The 18,910-nt window shown below is 50.2% G+C and overlaps 1 protein-coding gene across 1 annotated transcript in view; it reads right to left on the bottom strand.

Annotated features, from left to right (window-relative positions):
• Positions 1–18,910, bottom strand: part of FAM178B (family with sequence similarity 178 member B) — a 2,784,983-nt gene that overhangs the window by 2,598,332 nt on the left and 167,741 nt on the right. The window lies entirely within an intron of this gene.

An 18,910-nucleotide genomic window follows, 5' to 3' on the forward strand; every position in this document is an offset into this window, starting at 1 on the left:
GAGTCCCTGCCCGGCGCGGCCATTCCTACGTGCCTTCGCCTCATACAATTTAAATACCTCCATCGGGTGTACTTCACCCGTTACAGGCTTTGGCGAGCCGGAAAGGAAGCATCCCCCCTCTGTCTATGCTTCGGAACTGCCCAGGGCACTCTCCTCCACAGGGTATGGTAGTGCACAGTCCTATTGAGGTTTTGGCGTGGGGTTCTGAGTTGTCTCTCTAAAGTTTTGGGGTGGGACATTCCACAGTCACCACTCTTGTTCATGCTCCATATTACATAGGGAATTGGCGGTAATAGGTACCAACGTCATTTGTTATATCTGGGAATTACACGGGCTAAGCGGGACATCGCTAGGGCTTTAAAAGCGGCATCCCCGCCATCCATGGGAGCCTGGAAATGGGGCCTTAACTTTTCCATGGGGTTAGAAATTCCAATTTTTAAGGCTTGGAGATGCCCCCAGAAAGATATGGAAATGGTGGGTGGATTATCGGGGTCTTTATCTTGAACTTATCCCTTCTACATTGCACAATGAAAGTTTGTCATGAAGATCAAATGCTGGGTACCAACACTGATAATAACTATGCCTGTATCCAACTATCACAATCAGAGTTTTTATATGGTAACTTATATACTGACATCGTGGCACTGATGTTTCTTGTTTCAAATGTTTGTTTGAGCTTAATTCAGATATTTGCATTTTCCAACTTGCAACAACTGTAGATTGTAAAAGTTGACATCCTTACCGTTGCCATGATACCCATACAATGTGTTCCCCTGGCTTTGCCAGGGCTCTTGTGTCTGTCAAAGATAACATTTGTTGTGGGGCGTGGCTACGGCTACAATGGAGAAAGACGTGTTCGGGTAGAGCTCTGCGGAAGGCTCCCCTGAACAGGCTGATAACTCCGGACATAGCAGTGTAGGACGACACTGCCACAGCGGAGCACACACGTGGCGTCATCCTGGTGTGGCGACATCGATCTGGACTCACCCACACCCCGCTGAGCACCATCTGACGGATGAAGCCGCTCGCTGCATGGCCCCGATGAGAACGGATTGGGCTACGCCAGCCCGGGGTCGGGACCTGCCCACAGGGCCGCGAGGAATGGCGCAGCTGCCATAAACAAGCTGGGGACTGACGCTGACCACGGCTCCTGACCTGATGCCCACCGCTGTGTGAGGTGCTGCGGCGAAGGACTTGAGCGTGCTGCCGGCCTGCCTTTGTGGGTGCAGGCCGATTATGCTGACGGCGCGCCCTGTTGCGGGAAAGGAGCTGTGAACGGCGGAAGAGACTGGGCACTCAAAATGGCAGTTTCTTAGATTGTGGAGCTGCTTTGGTAAACCCCCACCCCGATGTAAAACTGTGAGCGCTCGCCCCCCATCCGCGGGGTCTTGCGCTGTCAGCAGAGTGCGAGAAGTGGTTGGAGCCCTGGCAAAGCTGCCTACGGGATCCCTTGCCTTGCTTCTGCCCTAAGTGGCACCTGAGGGCTGAGACGGATACGGCGGCATGAGGGGAGCGGACCCTGCTTGGCCCGATCGTGCTGCTGCTGCCTGCACGGTGCAGTCGGGGAGAGCTCCCCCCCCTCCCGCCGCTGATGGGCTGAGAGCGGCCGCTGCCTGGACCGGCTTAGCCGCCACCGCCGCCGGGCGGTGCTGCGGTAGCTTTATTCTTCTCTGCAGAATGGTGAACTGAAACTGGCCGCCACCTCTTGAAATACCTGCGCAAAACCGAAGGTGTGAGGTGAGCTGAGACTGAGGCCCCGGGGATAATCCTAGCTCACAGTGAGGGTCCGTGCTAGCAGCAACCAGCCGGGCATTCACTGAGGAGGAGGTGGAGAGGCACTGTGGGGGGGCACTGCTTGGGCAGATCAGGCTGACACTACATCTGCGGTGAGACTTTCTTGTAGAGGACCTTCTCTTCGGGCACTTGCTTGCTACATGCCACCACTCACCTTATGCCCTGGCAGGCATTAACGTATCGCAGCTGAAAGTGGTATTGGTGGCTGTGCGACGGCGCCGGGACCCGGCTGCGCACACCCCGGACAGGGCACCCAATATTCGCCTCCCGAGAAATAACACTCTGCTACCCCGGAGCTCTCTTCATTTACTGAGCTGACCTCAGAGACACCGCGAGGCCGCTGCCTCCATGGGGCTGTTGTTGTGCAGGAGCTGGGACACAGCCTTGGGGCCCAGACTACCATCGTCTGGAGCAGCGGCAAGATCCCTACCATCATCTTAACGGCCTGCTGCGCTGCCGAGCAGCACCTGCCGCATGCCATACGTTCTCCCTGAGTGGTCCCCCGATGGCTGAGTTAGTGGTTGTAACCTGCTCAAAGTGCCACCGAACCTGACCCAACTCGATTTTCGACTGGACAGTGCAATGCTGCACCTCCACCTACCAAGTCCTAGGAGACTGTGTGCTGCGGCTTCCGACTGAGGCGCAGGGAGGATCTGGGAGAGCGGCCAGCAGGACCTCACTACCCTGGCTGAGAACTGTCGAGAATCTGGTGCGGACAAAGGGACTATAGTGGCGCAAGCATCCCAGCAATGCTGTGTGGGGCTCACCCTAGGTGCGTGGACAGAAGGGGCGATTGGAATCTGTACCCGATGTCGGGCGATACCCGAGCGCGGACCGGAACGGGCAGAGCGCAAGTCATACCAACGACGTCCAAGCTCAAATCTGACAAAATGGCGAAGCAGGGGTCGGCGGACCAGACCGCAAGCAAACTAAATCCAGTGCATGGCGCAATGGAGCGCTTGGAGGAGACCGTCAATCAAACCCGCACCTCCCTGGAATCCAAAAACGATAAAGTGGCTATCGACCTTACTCACCAACACGCAGATCACCGGAAACTAGCAGATCGCACCACAGCTTTGGAATCTACGCTCGCTGACATCAAAATGCAGGTGGAGCAGTCGGATAAACAAGTGCAAGACTTGCTGAACCGTGTGGAGTTCCTGGAGGATAGAGCGGAGGATGTCGAAGGAAGGGCACGACGTAACAATGGCTGAATAGTGGAAGTGCCCGAAAAATGGGAAGGGAAAGAGCCTGCCCTACACATGGAGACCTGGCTTAAAGATCTGCTGCCAGAAGGGTCCCTTTCACCACACTTTGTCATAGAGCGCGCCCACAGGGTCCCGGCGAGACCCCTCCCCCCCCTACCGGATCGAATCCGCGGCCCCTGATTGTTCAGATTCTTAACTACCGGGATCGAGATGCCATCTTGCAGGAGACCAGGAAGCTCCAGGATGTCCACATACACAACCACAAAGTAATGTTCTTTCTGGACTACACCATTCAGGAGCAGCGTCAGAGATCTTCGTTCACCACGGTGAAGAGACGTCTGCGGCAAAATGACCTGAAATATTCCCTGTTATTCCCCGCAAGACTGCGTGTGGGAGCCAATGATAAAAAGCACTTCTTTAATACACCGGAGGAGGCAGAAGACTGGCTGGATAAATTCACCAGTACGGGGCCTCAAGATAAACATATAACTGCAACATTACCTAAGCTGAAAGGTCCTTTTTGCCGCCAGCGCAGGTAGTGTGAATCTGGGAGACCGGGGACACCACCCACGCCACCGATGGGCCCACACTCGGAACTAATCCTCAGCAGACAGCGGGACACCTTGCAGGCGGTGGCGGAGATCAGCGGGTCACCAAGAACCGAGGAGGCATCCAACTCCAGCCAACCTGACTTGTCCAGTGACGACGAGCGGATATATGGCCTGCAAAATTCACAGGACTCAACCGAACAACCGGATGTCACCCCACAGACAGCAGATTTGATAGCATGAATGCTGCAAGGTCCTGTTTTTGTCTGGACTATGGATCGAGGTATTGGGGTATATGGGTAGAGTCAGACTGCTGTTGGACAGATAGACATTTGTGATGCAAGCTGTGGCACTACACAATTCACTCACTGATGGGAGTACCGTTGTGCTTGGGGTGGGTGGTAGTGAGTCTCAAATGCAAATATTGTCGCTATCTTGTGGACATTTAGACACATGACCCACCTCCTGAGTCAAGATATGTAATTGGTCCTGCCTATGTTGTATTTTGCCTGTGAATGTGGAGCCCCTGGGAAGCTAGATACGTTGATTGTATACTAACGTAGGGGATTCTCCTTTGCTGCCGTGGGTTTTGCTGCAGTACGGAGGTGTAGCTGACTCGCAGCATTTCAACACAAGGACCTGACAGCTGCTCGCCGGACCCGCTCCGCGGGTCCCGCATCGCCACTTGAGGACTCTAAAAAACATCTGCTGTGGAACTAGCGCTGAAGCGCTGTGATTGGGGAAAGGTGAGGGTTGAAACGGCGACAGGGCTGCGAGCGTGAAAACAGGGACTCCGTTTCCCAGGAGTCCCTGCATGACCTTTTACCATCACCTGGTCCGCTCTCCCTGCCTGGCCGCCCCGCCCCCTGACCACGAAGGAATCAAAACTTGGCTCTGCCTGTGACCCTGCTGGATTCTCCTTTGCTGCCGTGGGCTTTGCTGCAGTACGGAGGTGTAGCTGACTCGCAGCATTTCAACACAAGGACCTGACAGCTGCTCGCCGGACCAGCTCTGCGGGTCCCGCATCGCCACTTGAGGACTCTAAAAAACATCTGCTGTGGAACTAGCGCTGAAGCGCTGTGATTGGGGAAAGGTGAGGGTTGAAACGGCGACAGGGCTGCGAGCGTGAAAACAGGGACTCCGTTTCCCAGGAGTCCCTGCACGACCTTTTACCATCACCTGGTCCGCTCTCCCTGCCTGGCCACCCGGCCCCTGACCACAAAGGAATCAAAACTTGGCTCTGCCTGTGACCCTGCGCGGACCCCGGAGCAATCAAAAATAATCTCTTAAGTTGTCAAAAAATGCAGAACTGCACAGACACTTAGGAGAGAATTTAAAGACGTATAAATATAATGCAGCCTATATCCACAGGCTACACTGTCCAGTACTTCTACTAGAAATTCCACCAAAAATCCACAACAGCACAGCCTGTCCAGATTTCTCCTTTTTCAGCAAAACCCTCTAAATGATAGAGAGGAAGGAATGGACAGACAAGCCCCATAGGCTGCCATTATGTGGCTCAAAACAGGATACTGCGCCTTTAAAAGAACCTTCCAGAACTCTCTCAGTATCCCAGAATGTACAGCAGGTCCCTTTTACTTTCAGTTCTTTTTGAAGGCGTAACACGCCAGACCTGTAACATTCCGTACATAATATCTTTCTCCACCGGGGAGGAGGGCGGGCGCTTATGACTATAACAGAGATACCCCTACTACAGAACTGGATTTACAGCACAGAAACTACTCCTTCTGTAGTAGGGGATTTCTGTGTATAGTCACAATCTAGTGAATAGAATGGCAAGCCCATCCCCACATCAAAGTGGCGATGGAGAGAATAGAATTAACACCACTACTGTGCGAACAGATTTTGCAGCGAAGCCTGCCCAACCCGAGCGTCTGTCCTGGCATCAGTGACCAGACAGTAATGCTTATCAAGGTATGGACCGACTTCCAAGTGGCCGCCTTGCAGATTTCTGCAATAGGAACATTACGAAGCAAAGCAGAAGTGGCAGCTTTGCCTCTGGTGGAATGAGCCTTAGGTTTACCCCCTAAGGTCTTACTAGCCTTCTGGTAACACAATTGTATACAGGACACAATCCACCTCGAGATGGACTGTTATGAGGTAGCAAGACCGGTCCTGACTGATCCATAATTAATAAACAATTGGTCTGATCTACGAATATCTTTGATTCTATCCAGATCAAATTTCAACACCCTCCTATCATCCAGGGAATGCAGAGGCCTTTCCGCTGGAGATGAACGATTCTGAAAAAAACGTAGGTAAAGTTATGGTCTGGTTAACATGGAAATCAGAGATAACTTTAGGAAGAAAGATAGGGAGAGTACGCAGAACAACTTTTAGCAGCATGAAATACAGCATAAGGTTCTTGGCAACACAACGCCTGAATTTCACTCACCCTGCGGGCCGATGTGATGGGCACGAGGAACGCAGTCTTCCAGGACAGGTACTGCAACGAGGCCTTATGAATCGGTTCGAAAGGCTCCTCCATCAATCTGGACAGCACCATTCAAGTACCATGAAGGCGAAGGAAGCTGGACAGGAGGGAACACTCTCCTCAAGCCTTCCAAAAAATCCATGATCACAGGGATCTGCAAGAAGGAAGTCTGTGAAGGGCATTTCCTGTCGGCAGACAGCGCAGCAAGATGAACCTTAATGGAATGAACCTTAAGGCCAGACTTCTCCAAATATAGAAGATACGGAAGGATGACATCTTCCTTACACGTCATAGGATCATAGTTCTTAGACTTGCACCAGATGCAGAATCCCTTCCACCAGCATAGGAAGTCCTAGTGGAAGGTCGCTTAGCCTCCTTCAGTATGTCCATACAATCTCATGGTAGATTCAAATGGCCATATTGCACTCTCTCAGGAGCCATGCCGCCAAACTCAAAGACGAGAGGTTGGGGTGCAACATCTGCCCCCCGAACTGCGTGAGAAGGTCCGGCCTGCACGGGAGCCGTATGTGCGGAAGGAGAGACCAATGAAGCAGGTCCGTGAACCACCACTGTCTGGGCCATTCCGGGGCCAACAGGATCCTCCGTGCCCTGGACTGGGACAGCTTGATGAGCACCGCCGGAATCAGGGGAATGGGCGGAAAAACGCACATAAAGCTGGTTGACCAGTCGATCCATAGCGCATTCTCCAGCGTCCCCTGCTGGCAGTACCTGGAGGCGAAGTCTCAGCATTTGCGAAGACTTCTCCTAGTACTTCGTCGTTCATGACCCATTCGTGGTTTTCCTGAATAGATCTGCTCAGCGCGTCCACCTGAACATTATGCACACCTGGTAGATGAGACTCCGTTATCGTCACTCCTCTGGCTGCGCTTCCTGTGACAGTGTGCATGATCTCGCACCCCCCTGCTTGTCGAGGTAAAACATCGTGGTCGTATTGTCCGACCGCACAAGCAAGGAGTCAGTCTGGAAGGACAGATGAAAGGCCTTCCGTGCCAAGTGAATAGCTCTGAATTCCAGGAAACTGATGTGAGACGTGGACTCTGTCGGAGACAACGCGCCCTAGATCTGTAGATGGTCTGAATGCGCTCCCCAGCCCAGGAGAGACGCATCAGTAACGATAGTCTGAGTCGGGAAGTCCCTGTGGAAAGGGACCCCTCTGAGGATATTCTCTGCTGAGCACCACCATCTCAGGGACAGTTGGGCGTGAAGAAATAACTGAATCCGGTCGTCCCAACACCCTTACTTCTGGTTCCAGTGGTCCTCCAAACCGTCCTGTAGTGGCCCCATGTGTAGGCGCGCATGCGGAGTGAGGAAGGTACAAGAGGCAATCGATCCCCGAAGAAAAGACCTCGTCCTCACTGTTGTAAATGGAGCAGCTAAGAGAGCCTGAGCCTTCCAAAGAATGGATAAGCGTCTCTCCTCCGAGGGAGACATGCTAGCCGACATCGTATTGGAGGCTCCCGAGTACTGCAGGCACTGTACTGGGATCGGGACAGACTTGGACAGATCTATGTGCCACCCCAGACGGTCCAGCAGGACAGTCGTCCTGTTGAAGTACAATCGTGCTTCCTGGAAGTTGGAGGCTTAGAGCAACTAATCGTCCAGGTATGGGAAGACAAACACCTTGTTCTGTCTCAGGTGCGCTGCTATCACAGCCATGCATGCCGAAAAAGTCCTGGGTGCAGACTTCAATCCACACGATAGTACGGTGTACTAATAGTGATTGGTGCCCACGAGGAAGCGCAGGAATTACCGATGTTTCCAAGGAATGGGCACCTGGAGGTACGCATCCTTCAGGCCTATATTGCACAGCCATCCTCCTCTTTGTAGCTTAGGATAAATACGGCACAAAGACCGCAACCCTCCGTTTGCTTAACGCAAAACCAGAATGGGCCTGAACTCGATCTGGTCCTTCTCTCGCCCCGAAAGCACCATGACTACAGACCTTCTCTTAGAGACCGAAGGACGTATTATCTCCCTGCTTCCCAACAGGGTAACTGCCTCTGCTCGGAACTCGCGCAGCTGGAACTGCGAGTGAACCGGTGGAATTGCTGGAGGAGGGCTGACAACGAAGGCTGTCTAGACCCGGCCGGCCTTTGTTCGCTGAGGAGCATCAAGCTCTCCCGCGTATGCGCACAATATACTTGTGAACTATTAAACGGCGGCCCCGGACCACAGACAAATACTGGGAGGAAAAGATGCCGCTAGAAAGGGCGGAAGGCCTTAAGCCGCTCTCCACGCCTCAAACCTACAGCCTTCAAAAATCTCCGATTTTCATGCGGGCCACTCACTACCCTCATGGCCGCCCAAGGGGTGCCCAAAGAACGGGAGAGTAGACGCACACCGCTGAGCCGCAGAGACGTCAGACGAATACAAGTATGGCAACATAGGACAAATCCACCATACCTGGGGGTCGGCAGGACAGAAAAAAAAACTCCGCTCCGACACCGATGTTTAGATCTGAAACTATCAGCTTGTAAGGCCTCCCTCCTGTCTCTCGGCAGGGGAACCACAAATCGGTGGAGAAACAGCCCCACACAGGGGTCTTACCACAACGGCCCAGCAACAGTGGGCCACAGCATGCTGTCTGCATACCGCCACCCCTGTGACCAAGTCAGGAGCACGGTCGAAGCCAGAACCTCCTGGCAGGTGGTAGTGGACGAAAGCTAAGTACCGCCAACCAGTTAAGAGGAGGAGAGAGTCTCCCCATACTCATGGAAGAAGCCTCCCTGGCATCAAGGCACGGGGAGTTCGCAGACCGAGGGGTCAAAGGCCCCTGGGGTGGTGGGTGGGGGAGGGAATCGAGAGAATCCCGAAGCAACCCCGGTGGTCACACCAGTGGTGGCAGAGCAGGAGGCGACCCACGCTGAGTAGGTATGCGAATACTCAAAACTAAGCAAAAGGGCCAACGTCCCCCGTTTACATGTGGTGAGTAGCCACAGACTCCCCATCAGAAAGGTTCCTCAACGCTGATCAACTGAACTGCGTCGTGAGTGGACGTTGCCGAGAACACAAAGTCCCCTCCTACGAAGAGACGCTCACCATTGAGCGAGGCCTGGAACAAGACCCAGGCGTCAAGCGCCGGCAAGTATTCCGCGGCTGTAACCCATGACGTCGACCTCACTACGACGTCACCATCACTAAGACAGTGACTGTATCTACGACATTGCTGTACATCGACATTAAGCAGCGCTGCACCGAGACGCCATCCATAACGGTGACGTCTGACCTAACGGAAGATAGCGGAGCCTAAGCGACCAACGCCCCAAAAGGAGCATCACTGCTCCTCTACGTCGAGCCTCACTGCTCCATGACGTCGAGCCTCACTGCTCCATGACGTCGAGCCTCACTGCTCCTTGACGTGGAGCCTCACTGCTCCATGGCGTCGAGCATCACTGCTCCATGACGTCGAGCCTCACTGCTCCATGACGTCGAGCCTCATTGCTCCATGACGTCGAGCCTCACTGCTCCATGACGTCGAGCATCACTGCCCCTTGACGTCGAGCATCCCTGCTCCATGACGTCGAGGCACTCCATGACATTGAGCATCACTGCTCCATGACGTCGAGCATCACTGCCCCATGACGTCGAGCATCACTGCCCCATGACGTCGAGCATCACTACCCCATGACGTCGAGCATCACTGCCCCATGACGTCGAGCATCACTGCCCCATGACGTTGAACATCACTGCTCCATGACGTCGAGCATCACTGCTCCATGACGTCGAGCATCACTGCTCCATGACGTCGAGCATCACTGCTCCATGACGTCGAGGCAATCCATGACGTCGAGGCACTCCATGACGTCGAGGCACTCCATGACGTCGAAGCACTCCATGACGTCGAGGCACTCCATGACGTCGAGGCACTCCATGACGTCGAGGCACTCCATGACGTCGAGCGTCACTGCTCCATGACGTCGAGGCACTCCATGACGTCGAGGCACTCCATGACGTCGAGGCACTGACCGGAACCGCGTCATAGCTCAGACGTGCTCCTACTGGGGAGAACCCCAGAGGTCACAGCATAGGGACCGGTAGAGGACCTACCCTCTCCTTACCCAGAGGCTGAAAATGCCTTCAAACTCCTCTGCTCCAAACCTGGGAGCCGAAGCCTCCTAGAAAAGAAATTACAGAGAAGACAGGTGTCAAAAGACACAGGCAAACACAGAATATAAACCCTGTGAGCTTCAGCTTTGGTCCTTAATTCAGCTGCAGACAAAGCCCGTGTCAAACAGAAATAGTACCAAGACAAGAAGACTGCAGAAATCCTGCCAAAAAACACAGCAGAATGTAGCTAAAGACCAAAGACGTCGAGTGAAGCTGCAAAAACACAAAATTATCACAAAAATTTAATAAAACAAGCTCAAAAAAGAAGAGCTAATGCTCCAGGGTCCTGCTAGCAGGAGCCGGAAAAAAGAACTGAAAGTAAGAGGGACCTGCTGTGCATTCTGGGATACTGAGAGAGTTCTGGAAGGTTCTCTTAAAGGCACAGTATCCTGTTTTGAGCCACAATATGGCAGCCTATGGGGCTTGTCTATCCATTCCTTCCTCTCTATCATTCCAGAGGGTTTTGCTGAAAAAGGAAAGTTTTTCTCTGTGGAGAAATCTGGACAGGCTGTGCTGTTGTGGATTGTTGGTGGAATTTCTAGTAGAAGTACTGGACAGTGTAGCCTGTTGATATAGGCTGCATTATATGTCTTTAAATTCTCTCTTAAGTGTCTGTGCAGTTCTGCATTTTTTGACAATTTAAGAGATTATTTTTGATTGCTCCGGGGTCCGCGCACATGGGCGGGACTATTCACTAGATTATGACTATACACAGAGATCCCCTACTACAGAAGTAGGAGCCCAAATACCGGTCGGTAACGGCCGAATTCGGCCGTTACCTACCGGATTTTGGTGATTGGGATGTAGGGGCATCTTTTTACAAATTCAGTAAAGTTACCGAATCGGTAAATTTACCGATTCTGTAAAATACTGAATCTGTAATTTTACCGATTTGGTAAAACACAGATGTAGGTGGCACTCTTCTGAGTCCCAAAGGCCTTTCAGATTCGTTATTTTACCACCCAATCCAATTGGGTGGTAAAATACTGAATCCTGGTGTGCATGCACATGTGTGCATGCACACCTGTGCAATGTGGCACACAGACATGCCCTTAGGGCATGTCTGTGTGCCACATGGCACACAAGTCCGGAATTGGGGTGCTAGAGGGTGTCAAAGTGACACCCCCTGCACCCTTGCCGGATTCGGTATTTACCGATTCGGTAAATACCGAATCGGTATTGCCCATCGATTCCTATGGGCTTCATGGCCCATAGGAATCAATGGGCAATACCGATTCGGTATTTACCAAATCGGTAAATACCGAATCCTACCGATTCGGTAATTCTCAATTTGGAATTACCTACATCTCCCCCCTTCATATTTACTGACTCTTAAATACCGAATCTGTAAAATTCGGTATTTAAGAGTCGGTAAATATGAATTACCTACATCTGGCCCTTAATTATTTGGTGGTCTTTCTGTTGACTCAAAAAACAAAATTATACACCTACAGTCTCATGCATGTGTACGCAGTAAATGTATAGTTACCCTATCTCTCTCTAAACTAACAAAATGTGTTATACACAAGGGAAAGATATCCCTTAAGGATAAGACCCCTCACTCACCCGAGGGTGACATGCTTCATCATATGGGCCTCCTTACCAGTGTGGAAAACCTAGTCACCGCTGGGAGCTACTACTTCGGGATTAAGGTAGGAGCTCAGAGATGTTTTAGATTGGTAGGGAGTAGGATAGTAATCCCATATGAATGATGATGGGTTATAGTGAGGTTTGCAGCGCTGTGTGAAATGAAAATGTGAATTAAAACTACCTAGATAGGATCACCAAATAGTTTTATTAATGTGTTCTACCTGACAGGATTAAAATGTAACCGCATAGTGGTAGGGATTTAAAACCACTGTCTCTTTGAGGTCAACATGTTTCAGCCTGTTGATCAACCTGTGTATCAGCGGCTTTCTTCAGGAGCAGATATTAACATTGCTGCTGCAAATGTGTGATCAATAATAAATATTGATACACCACCAGTATTCCTGCTTTTTTTCTTTTGGTTTGTCAGGTCATACACAGGGTATCCTCAGTTGTAGGATAGCCCAGCCTCACCTCTACCTGACAGGCTGCTCAGGAGGGAGGTCCCGCTCTGTCCGTTGGTACCTCGTCGTGGAAGTGAGCTCGCCCCAGGGCGAGCTCACTTCCAGTTTGGATCTCAGAGGGTAGTCCCTTTTTGCTGATGTTGTAAAAGAAATGTAACCTTGGCACCCATGTCGGCCCAGGGCTGAACTGTCTCTTGTCCACATTGTTCTCTCAATCTATCTAGGCAATCATTACGTCTCCCCAGGCTTCATGCTTTCTGCTATAAATCTTCCAACGTATGGACAGTCAGAGAATATCTACCTCACGGCCGTTCATATTTGGTGTCTGAAAGAATTAACTGAAGTCTGTCATGCTCGGTGTTGATGAGCTTGACTGCGGAGATGCGGGCTCGAGAAAACACTGTGTACATCTGTTCCCCAAAGAGACTGCTGAGCACACATTTGATGTCACCTAATACTAAGTTTATTCCTGCAGTGTTTTTCTCGAAACACGAGATCCACATACCTGCCCCGTCCATCAATGGGGACAGTTTGTTTATGATCCCTTCTTTGTCCATTTGTGCCCAAGGTACATAGATAGTCCCTGATATACCTTTCTGCAATAGCGGACAAATTCTGGCACGGGACAGCTTAGTGAGTTTCTACCCGAAGTAGCGCTCTCACGCCTCAGGCATTCCTGCATGTAGGGGTAGTTCAATCTCGGATCCCCCATCCATGCCGAATGCAGTCCTCCACAATGGCAATGTCCTCTGAATTGAAGGATCCCTCTCCTGGCCAGGGACGATCACACTGGACCTTAGTTTTGGACCAGTAGGCCTGTGGATGGCAGAAAGGACGTGTGAAGGCCTCACCCTCTTCTCTGGACACTTTCTCTACAGGGGTTGGTCTGCCTGACCGGCACATTCGGGGGGAGCGGTGGATGTCCTCGTCGTCGCTCTCCTCGCGCACGCGTAAAGGTGCCATATTGCTTCTTCTGCATCTCAGTTTTGTTTCAGTCAGGTTATCCTGAGTACCCTTTCCTGTGCCGAAGACCAGGTGGTGTGTTTGCTTCTGTTAGGGTCCTTTCTTCTGACTCCTCCCTGGGCTCATCCCGATGTGGGCCTCAGTGCCTAGCCTCGCGTTCCTCCTGGGAAGGGGGAGCTGTTCCCCCTCCCAGATGGGCTTCCCAGGCGAGAGTTCTCTCTCTTTCTCTCCTTAACTCTTGCCTCTCCTCTAATTCCCACTTGGGCTGCCTCCTTTTCTCAGTGCTGTGTGCTGTTCTTCAAGGTAATTGTCTTGGCCTCAAAAACTCACTCCTGATGCTTCCTCTGTTCCATGGGTATAGCCCATGGCTCCTCCTTCAGAGTCGGAATTTGGAGGACTGGGGCCCCTGTCTTTCCTCCCACTGGTGGAATCACCTTCCAAGATGGCCACAAATTTCCCTCTGACCTTAGGGCGTCCTGTTCGGTAGTTAGGAGCATGTGCTACTCGTTGTGCTTGGACCTGATTGGTCTAGACCGATGGGTGGGTGGGTGGGGGGTCGATCCCTGAGACGACCTAGAACTGTGGCACTGTGGGGCTGACTTCGTCTGGGCTGGTTGGTCCGATGATTACCCCACCCCATCCCCCACCCCCACGGAGGTTCACCAGCCTCCTCAACCAGATTAGTATCACAGCACAGAGACAACTGGGATAGCCGGCATCAGTTAAAGCACATCCCTGCCGGTGTATGGTGGGGGAGGTGCAGATGCCTCGCTTACAGGCTTGGGGATAGTCTTATAGGCTAAGGCCACCTCGAATATGGCCCATAGTTCAAGTAGTGCCTCTTGTTTAATCCTCTTTTGAACTGTATATCTGGTCTGTATTTGTGTCTTTGTGTGCTCTATGATGTTGGTATTGAATGTTCCCCCATCAGGCCAGGGGAATACGTATGCTTTGGTATGGGAGTGCCACTTGCAGCAATGTTTACCTAATTGTCAGGCCTTTGTGGGGAACCTAGCTTCCATATGGTAGAGTGGAGTCTCCATGATGGATTAGGGAACTAGTTTTAAGGAATTTATAAAGTTTTGATTGACACAAGATTTTAAATGATTAAAAATTCTCCTCTAATTGTGGGGAAAACTGTGTACACGGGGTTGTCGCGCAAACAATGTACTGTTTACGAGCTCAATAAAAATGATGCATCAAAAGATGTTATATAATTTGACAATGTCAAATGCAATGAAATAATAAGAACCTGTGAGAGTAATGGCTAGTTAAAAACAATTCAAGTTGACTTTTAGCAGTGAAATAGCAAATAAGGAATTCTGATTCATGGAAATAATAGTTATTACTTCACAAAATGCATAAACTTACAAACAAGACACAACATCTATATATAAAGCACAATTTGCTAAATTTCAACAGCACTGCGACATCAATAATGCATAAAATGGAAAAATCTAAGAGACTAAAAGAGAAAAGATTTGACAGAAAAAATAGTTACTTTGTTTAAAAAACCTTTACAGCCTGAGGAGAGGGATGCTCAGTGTAACACACGAAGCTAAGGGAGCTCGATAGTCTGTCAATATTGGCTCAGCGGCCAAAAATAGCAATGATTTGTGCGGAGAAAAAATGGACAGCTTACTACTAATGGCACTCTGTGGTCAGACACAAGCTATACGTTATTCACCAAGGTCTCAATTTTTACCTGATGTCTGAATTACGCCCTATGTCACACCCAGGGAATGCGCATACCAACTGCTTGATGCCCAGTGGTCCAAAAAAGTCCACCCTCCACTTCTTTCATGCACCGTCAGTATTAAGAAACCAACAGTCCTTAAGATAACTCCCTTCAACTAAAAAATAATATTGAATTGGTGACCCTATGTAACGCGCCAGGGGTGTATCGGTTGTGTATCACTCAAAGGTTTAATCGTAATAAATAAGTGACCCCATATAACACACCAAGGGCCTGGGGTGTACCGGTTGTGTCACACTCAACAGTTCAAGAGAAAAAAACTGTAGCTACCATCGCCTTCTCTAGCGTGCTGACAAGAGTAAAAGCATAAGTGATCTACGTCCTTGTCCTAGTTTGCCACACACCACTACTGGGACTAAGGATCAGATGTAGTCTCTTACCATGTGAGGGCTGTCTACAGACGGACCCCCACCCTTTGGATTCAGCAGAACTTTTAATAAATGACGATGTCTGCTCACTGATCTCGCTGCGCAGATGTGAATCTGTTCAGGCCGGAATCCTTCCACTAACAGCAGTCAGGCTTTATAAACCAATCTCTCCGGGCTGACTGGCGAACAGTTTGTTAAACTATGAATTTACCTTAAATTGTTAAAAAGACAAGAGGTGATTGACAAGGAACAATTTGGTTTAATAAAAATGCAGCGGCTGGGAGAGTATCGAAAGAGACTCGTCTTAAGACCGTCTCAGAGTACAGAAGTTTTGTCTACACATATATATGTTTTGTCGGTACAATAAAACACTTCAATATTCTGTGAAAAGCATCATAGTCATAAACAACAAGTACAACCATCTGATAAGAGAAACACAGAAAGCTCTCAGCCTCAAGGAGAGCTAGTATGGGCCAGAGTGTGCATGTCCAGATGTCCAGTGTGTTGATCGCATGATCACCCGTGTGGTGTATGTGTTGTGTACTGATTGGCTGAGTATTTCTAACTACATGTGGCATCTAACTTTGTGGTATTTTGGGAACACGCGCCTTTGGCCAAATGTGTTTTATTGGGGCAAATCTCCTCAGTCCTGTTTGTGGTGTGACTACCTATCTGTGGGATCGATCAGGGTTTTTCCTGGGTGAGCGTTTATCTTTAGGCTAAGTTTAACCCCACCTGTAATCTGTTAATCAGTAGGCTTGGGTTTGGGTCGCAGGGTCTGTCTGACTATGTATTTCTGACTTGCAGTTGATGGGGAGGTAGTAGTGGAGTAGTGTGGCTCACTGGTTAGAGGCGGCAGACCCGAGAGCAGAGGACGGCCCGGGACCAGGGTTCGATTCCCGGCGGGGCAGGTTTCTGGACCAGGGTCAGCGGACTCGATAATTCTCTCGCCTCGGTGCCCACTCTGATCAGCGATCACACTCGGCAACTCTGGGCATTAGCTTGCCTCATCTTCACTAACGGCCCCCCAGACCGCCGGGGATGCCTGGTCTCACCCTGGAGATACCCATTAAGGGACCATCTCTCAGGGAAGCCAGGAAGGGTTTCGCAGCGGTCGAAGCGCCAGGACGCCTACGGGTAGCAGTGCGCTATATAAATGCCTACACATACATACATTACTCCTTAGATGAATCTGACAGTAATGATACAAATTTGTGAGTACGTGCACATGTAACATGGCAGTCATATGTATCATATTTACTGTTATTCTCATTATTATACATACAGTTGTTACATCGTATATCAACATTGCATTCACTGAGATTGACGTAACATCGACAGAGGATTTACTGATATGGACACCACTGTGCATGCATAGGTTAAAGCGTACTGGTATTGACATCATTGCACATGCATGCACAGTTTATAGCGTACATCGATACTGCATTGTACTACTACTGCTCTGCGTGCATTAATCAGGGTGTACATTGCTATCATATTTATCGATCTCAACAAAGAAATGCCCTGACTTGAGTATGTGTTGTTGGGGCTAATCAGTCCACAATTGTTTGGATCTTTGGCTGTAAGGGTTAAACATGGCCTTCCACCTACAAAGGGCCCAAGTATACAACACTTGCTTGCCTTGATAGTGAGACCTGCACTCTGCAGTAACTCACGAACCTTGCCAAGGTGGATCAGGTGATCCTGCCAAGACGAGCTATACACAGCAATATCATCAAGATATGCTGCACTAAAAGACTCCAACCCAGCAAGGAATTTATTCACTAATATTTGGAAGGTGGCAAGGCATTCTTTAATCAAAATGGCATTACAGTGAACGGGTAATGTCCATCTAGGGTCAAAAATGCTGACTTCTCTTTTGCTCTTGGTGTCAGAACAATCTGCCAGTACCCTGATGTCAAATTAAAAGTGCTAGAAATGTGGCTGACTCCAACCTGTCAATTAATGCTTCAGATCTTGGGATAGGGTGTGCATCTGTCTTGGTGACCGCATTGAGACCTCTACAGTTCAAAAAAAACCTTAGCTCTGGTTTACCACCCTTGGAATGAGGTTTGGGAACTAAGACCATTGGGCAAGCCCAGAGACTTTCAGAGGGCTCAATCATCCCTAGCTGAAGCATCATGCTTATGTCAGCTCTGATGCTTTCCTAAACTTAGTCAAACTGTCTGTTTATTTTGTTTTAGACGGGTTGGCGGTCTCCTGTGTCCACATCATGGGCACACCAGGCTGTCTGAGCAGGGGTTATGAAAAAGAGCCCAGCATACTGCCTCAGAACTTGTCTGCAGTCAACTTGCTACTGAGCAGAGAGGGAGTCTGGGGAGACAACTCTTTCAACTGACACAGCTTTAGGACTGTGGGAGAGGAGTCATGGGAGAGGCTCACTCTCTTCTTCCTGATCCTCATCAGTGACCATCAGCATGGCCACATCAGCCCTGTCATGGAAAGGTTTCAGGTGGGGTAGATGGAGGACCCTGTGAGGGTTTCTGCAAGTGCCTAGGTCAACCAGGTAGGTGACCCTATCCCTTTTGGTTGCTGGGGTCCCTCTCTTTTATTAGAGACAAGCACATAGTCCAAAATACCTTGCATAGACTCTTTGAGACGTCTCTCCCTGCCTTCCTTCACTAAAAATAGTGGTCCCCTCAGGATAACCAAACAGTGGGTCAAATGTACTAAAGTCCACTCCCTTCTGTGGCATTTTTCTTTAGGCAAAAAGCAGGCATGGCAAAAGGACATCCCATCTCCTTTTGAGTTTTTCAGGGAGTTCCATTATCATGCCTTTCATGCTCTTGGTGAATTTCTCAACTAGACCATTGGTTTGTGGATGATATGGGGAGGGAAATTTATGTTACCCCACACTCAACCCACATGGCTTTTAGGTAGCCAGACATGAAACTGGTACCTCTGTCGGACACCACCTACTTAGGAAACCCCACTCTAGTAAAAATACTGATGAGGACTCTGGCAACTGCAGGAGCAGCAGCAGTCCTAAGTTATATAGCTTCAAGATACCTGGCGGCATGATCCGCTACCACCAATATAAATCTGTTCCCTAAGGGTGTTGAAGGGTCAAGGGACAGCCTTTGTCAATCCCTACCATTTCAAAGGGAACTCTAACCACTGGGAAAGGAATTAAGGGGGCCTTTAGGTGGTTACCTGTCTTGCTACTGGCTTGGCAGCTAACACAGGAGGGCTGGCCACAATGCCCATGGGCCAATGAGAGTAAGAACTCTCGGTAATGTTAAGGCACTACCACTCTCCTAGTGGCAGCAGGTTTGGGATCTCTTAACTCAGTATGCAGGAGCGCTTCCTCCCAATAGGTCCTGTGGGAGTTACTGACATCCCACTTTTCCTGTGCAGCAGCTTGCTGTCTCCGACTCTCAAGAGTTTGACATGTACGCTGTCCCTGGCACAGCTCTTCTTTAGAGGGTCTCCCTGGGCCTAGGAGCTCTGCCGTATAAGGCCGAAGTTCCTGGGGCTCAGTTCCATCAGGGGCTGACAGGACTTCTCCCTGAGGAGAGGGGACCTCAGCTTGTGGCTGTTCAGAAGTTGATTTCCCAGACTTCTAACCTTTTCTCTTGGAGGGCTGGCCATTATTCCAGGCTCCAACTCCTGCTTTTC

This window comes from Lissotriton vulgaris, chromosome 11 (assembly GCF_964263255.1).
Source record: "Lissotriton vulgaris chromosome 11, aLisVul1.2, whole genome shotgun sequence".
Lineage (NCBI taxonomy): Eukaryota > Metazoa > Chordata > Amphibia > Caudata > Salamandridae > Lissotriton > Lissotriton vulgaris.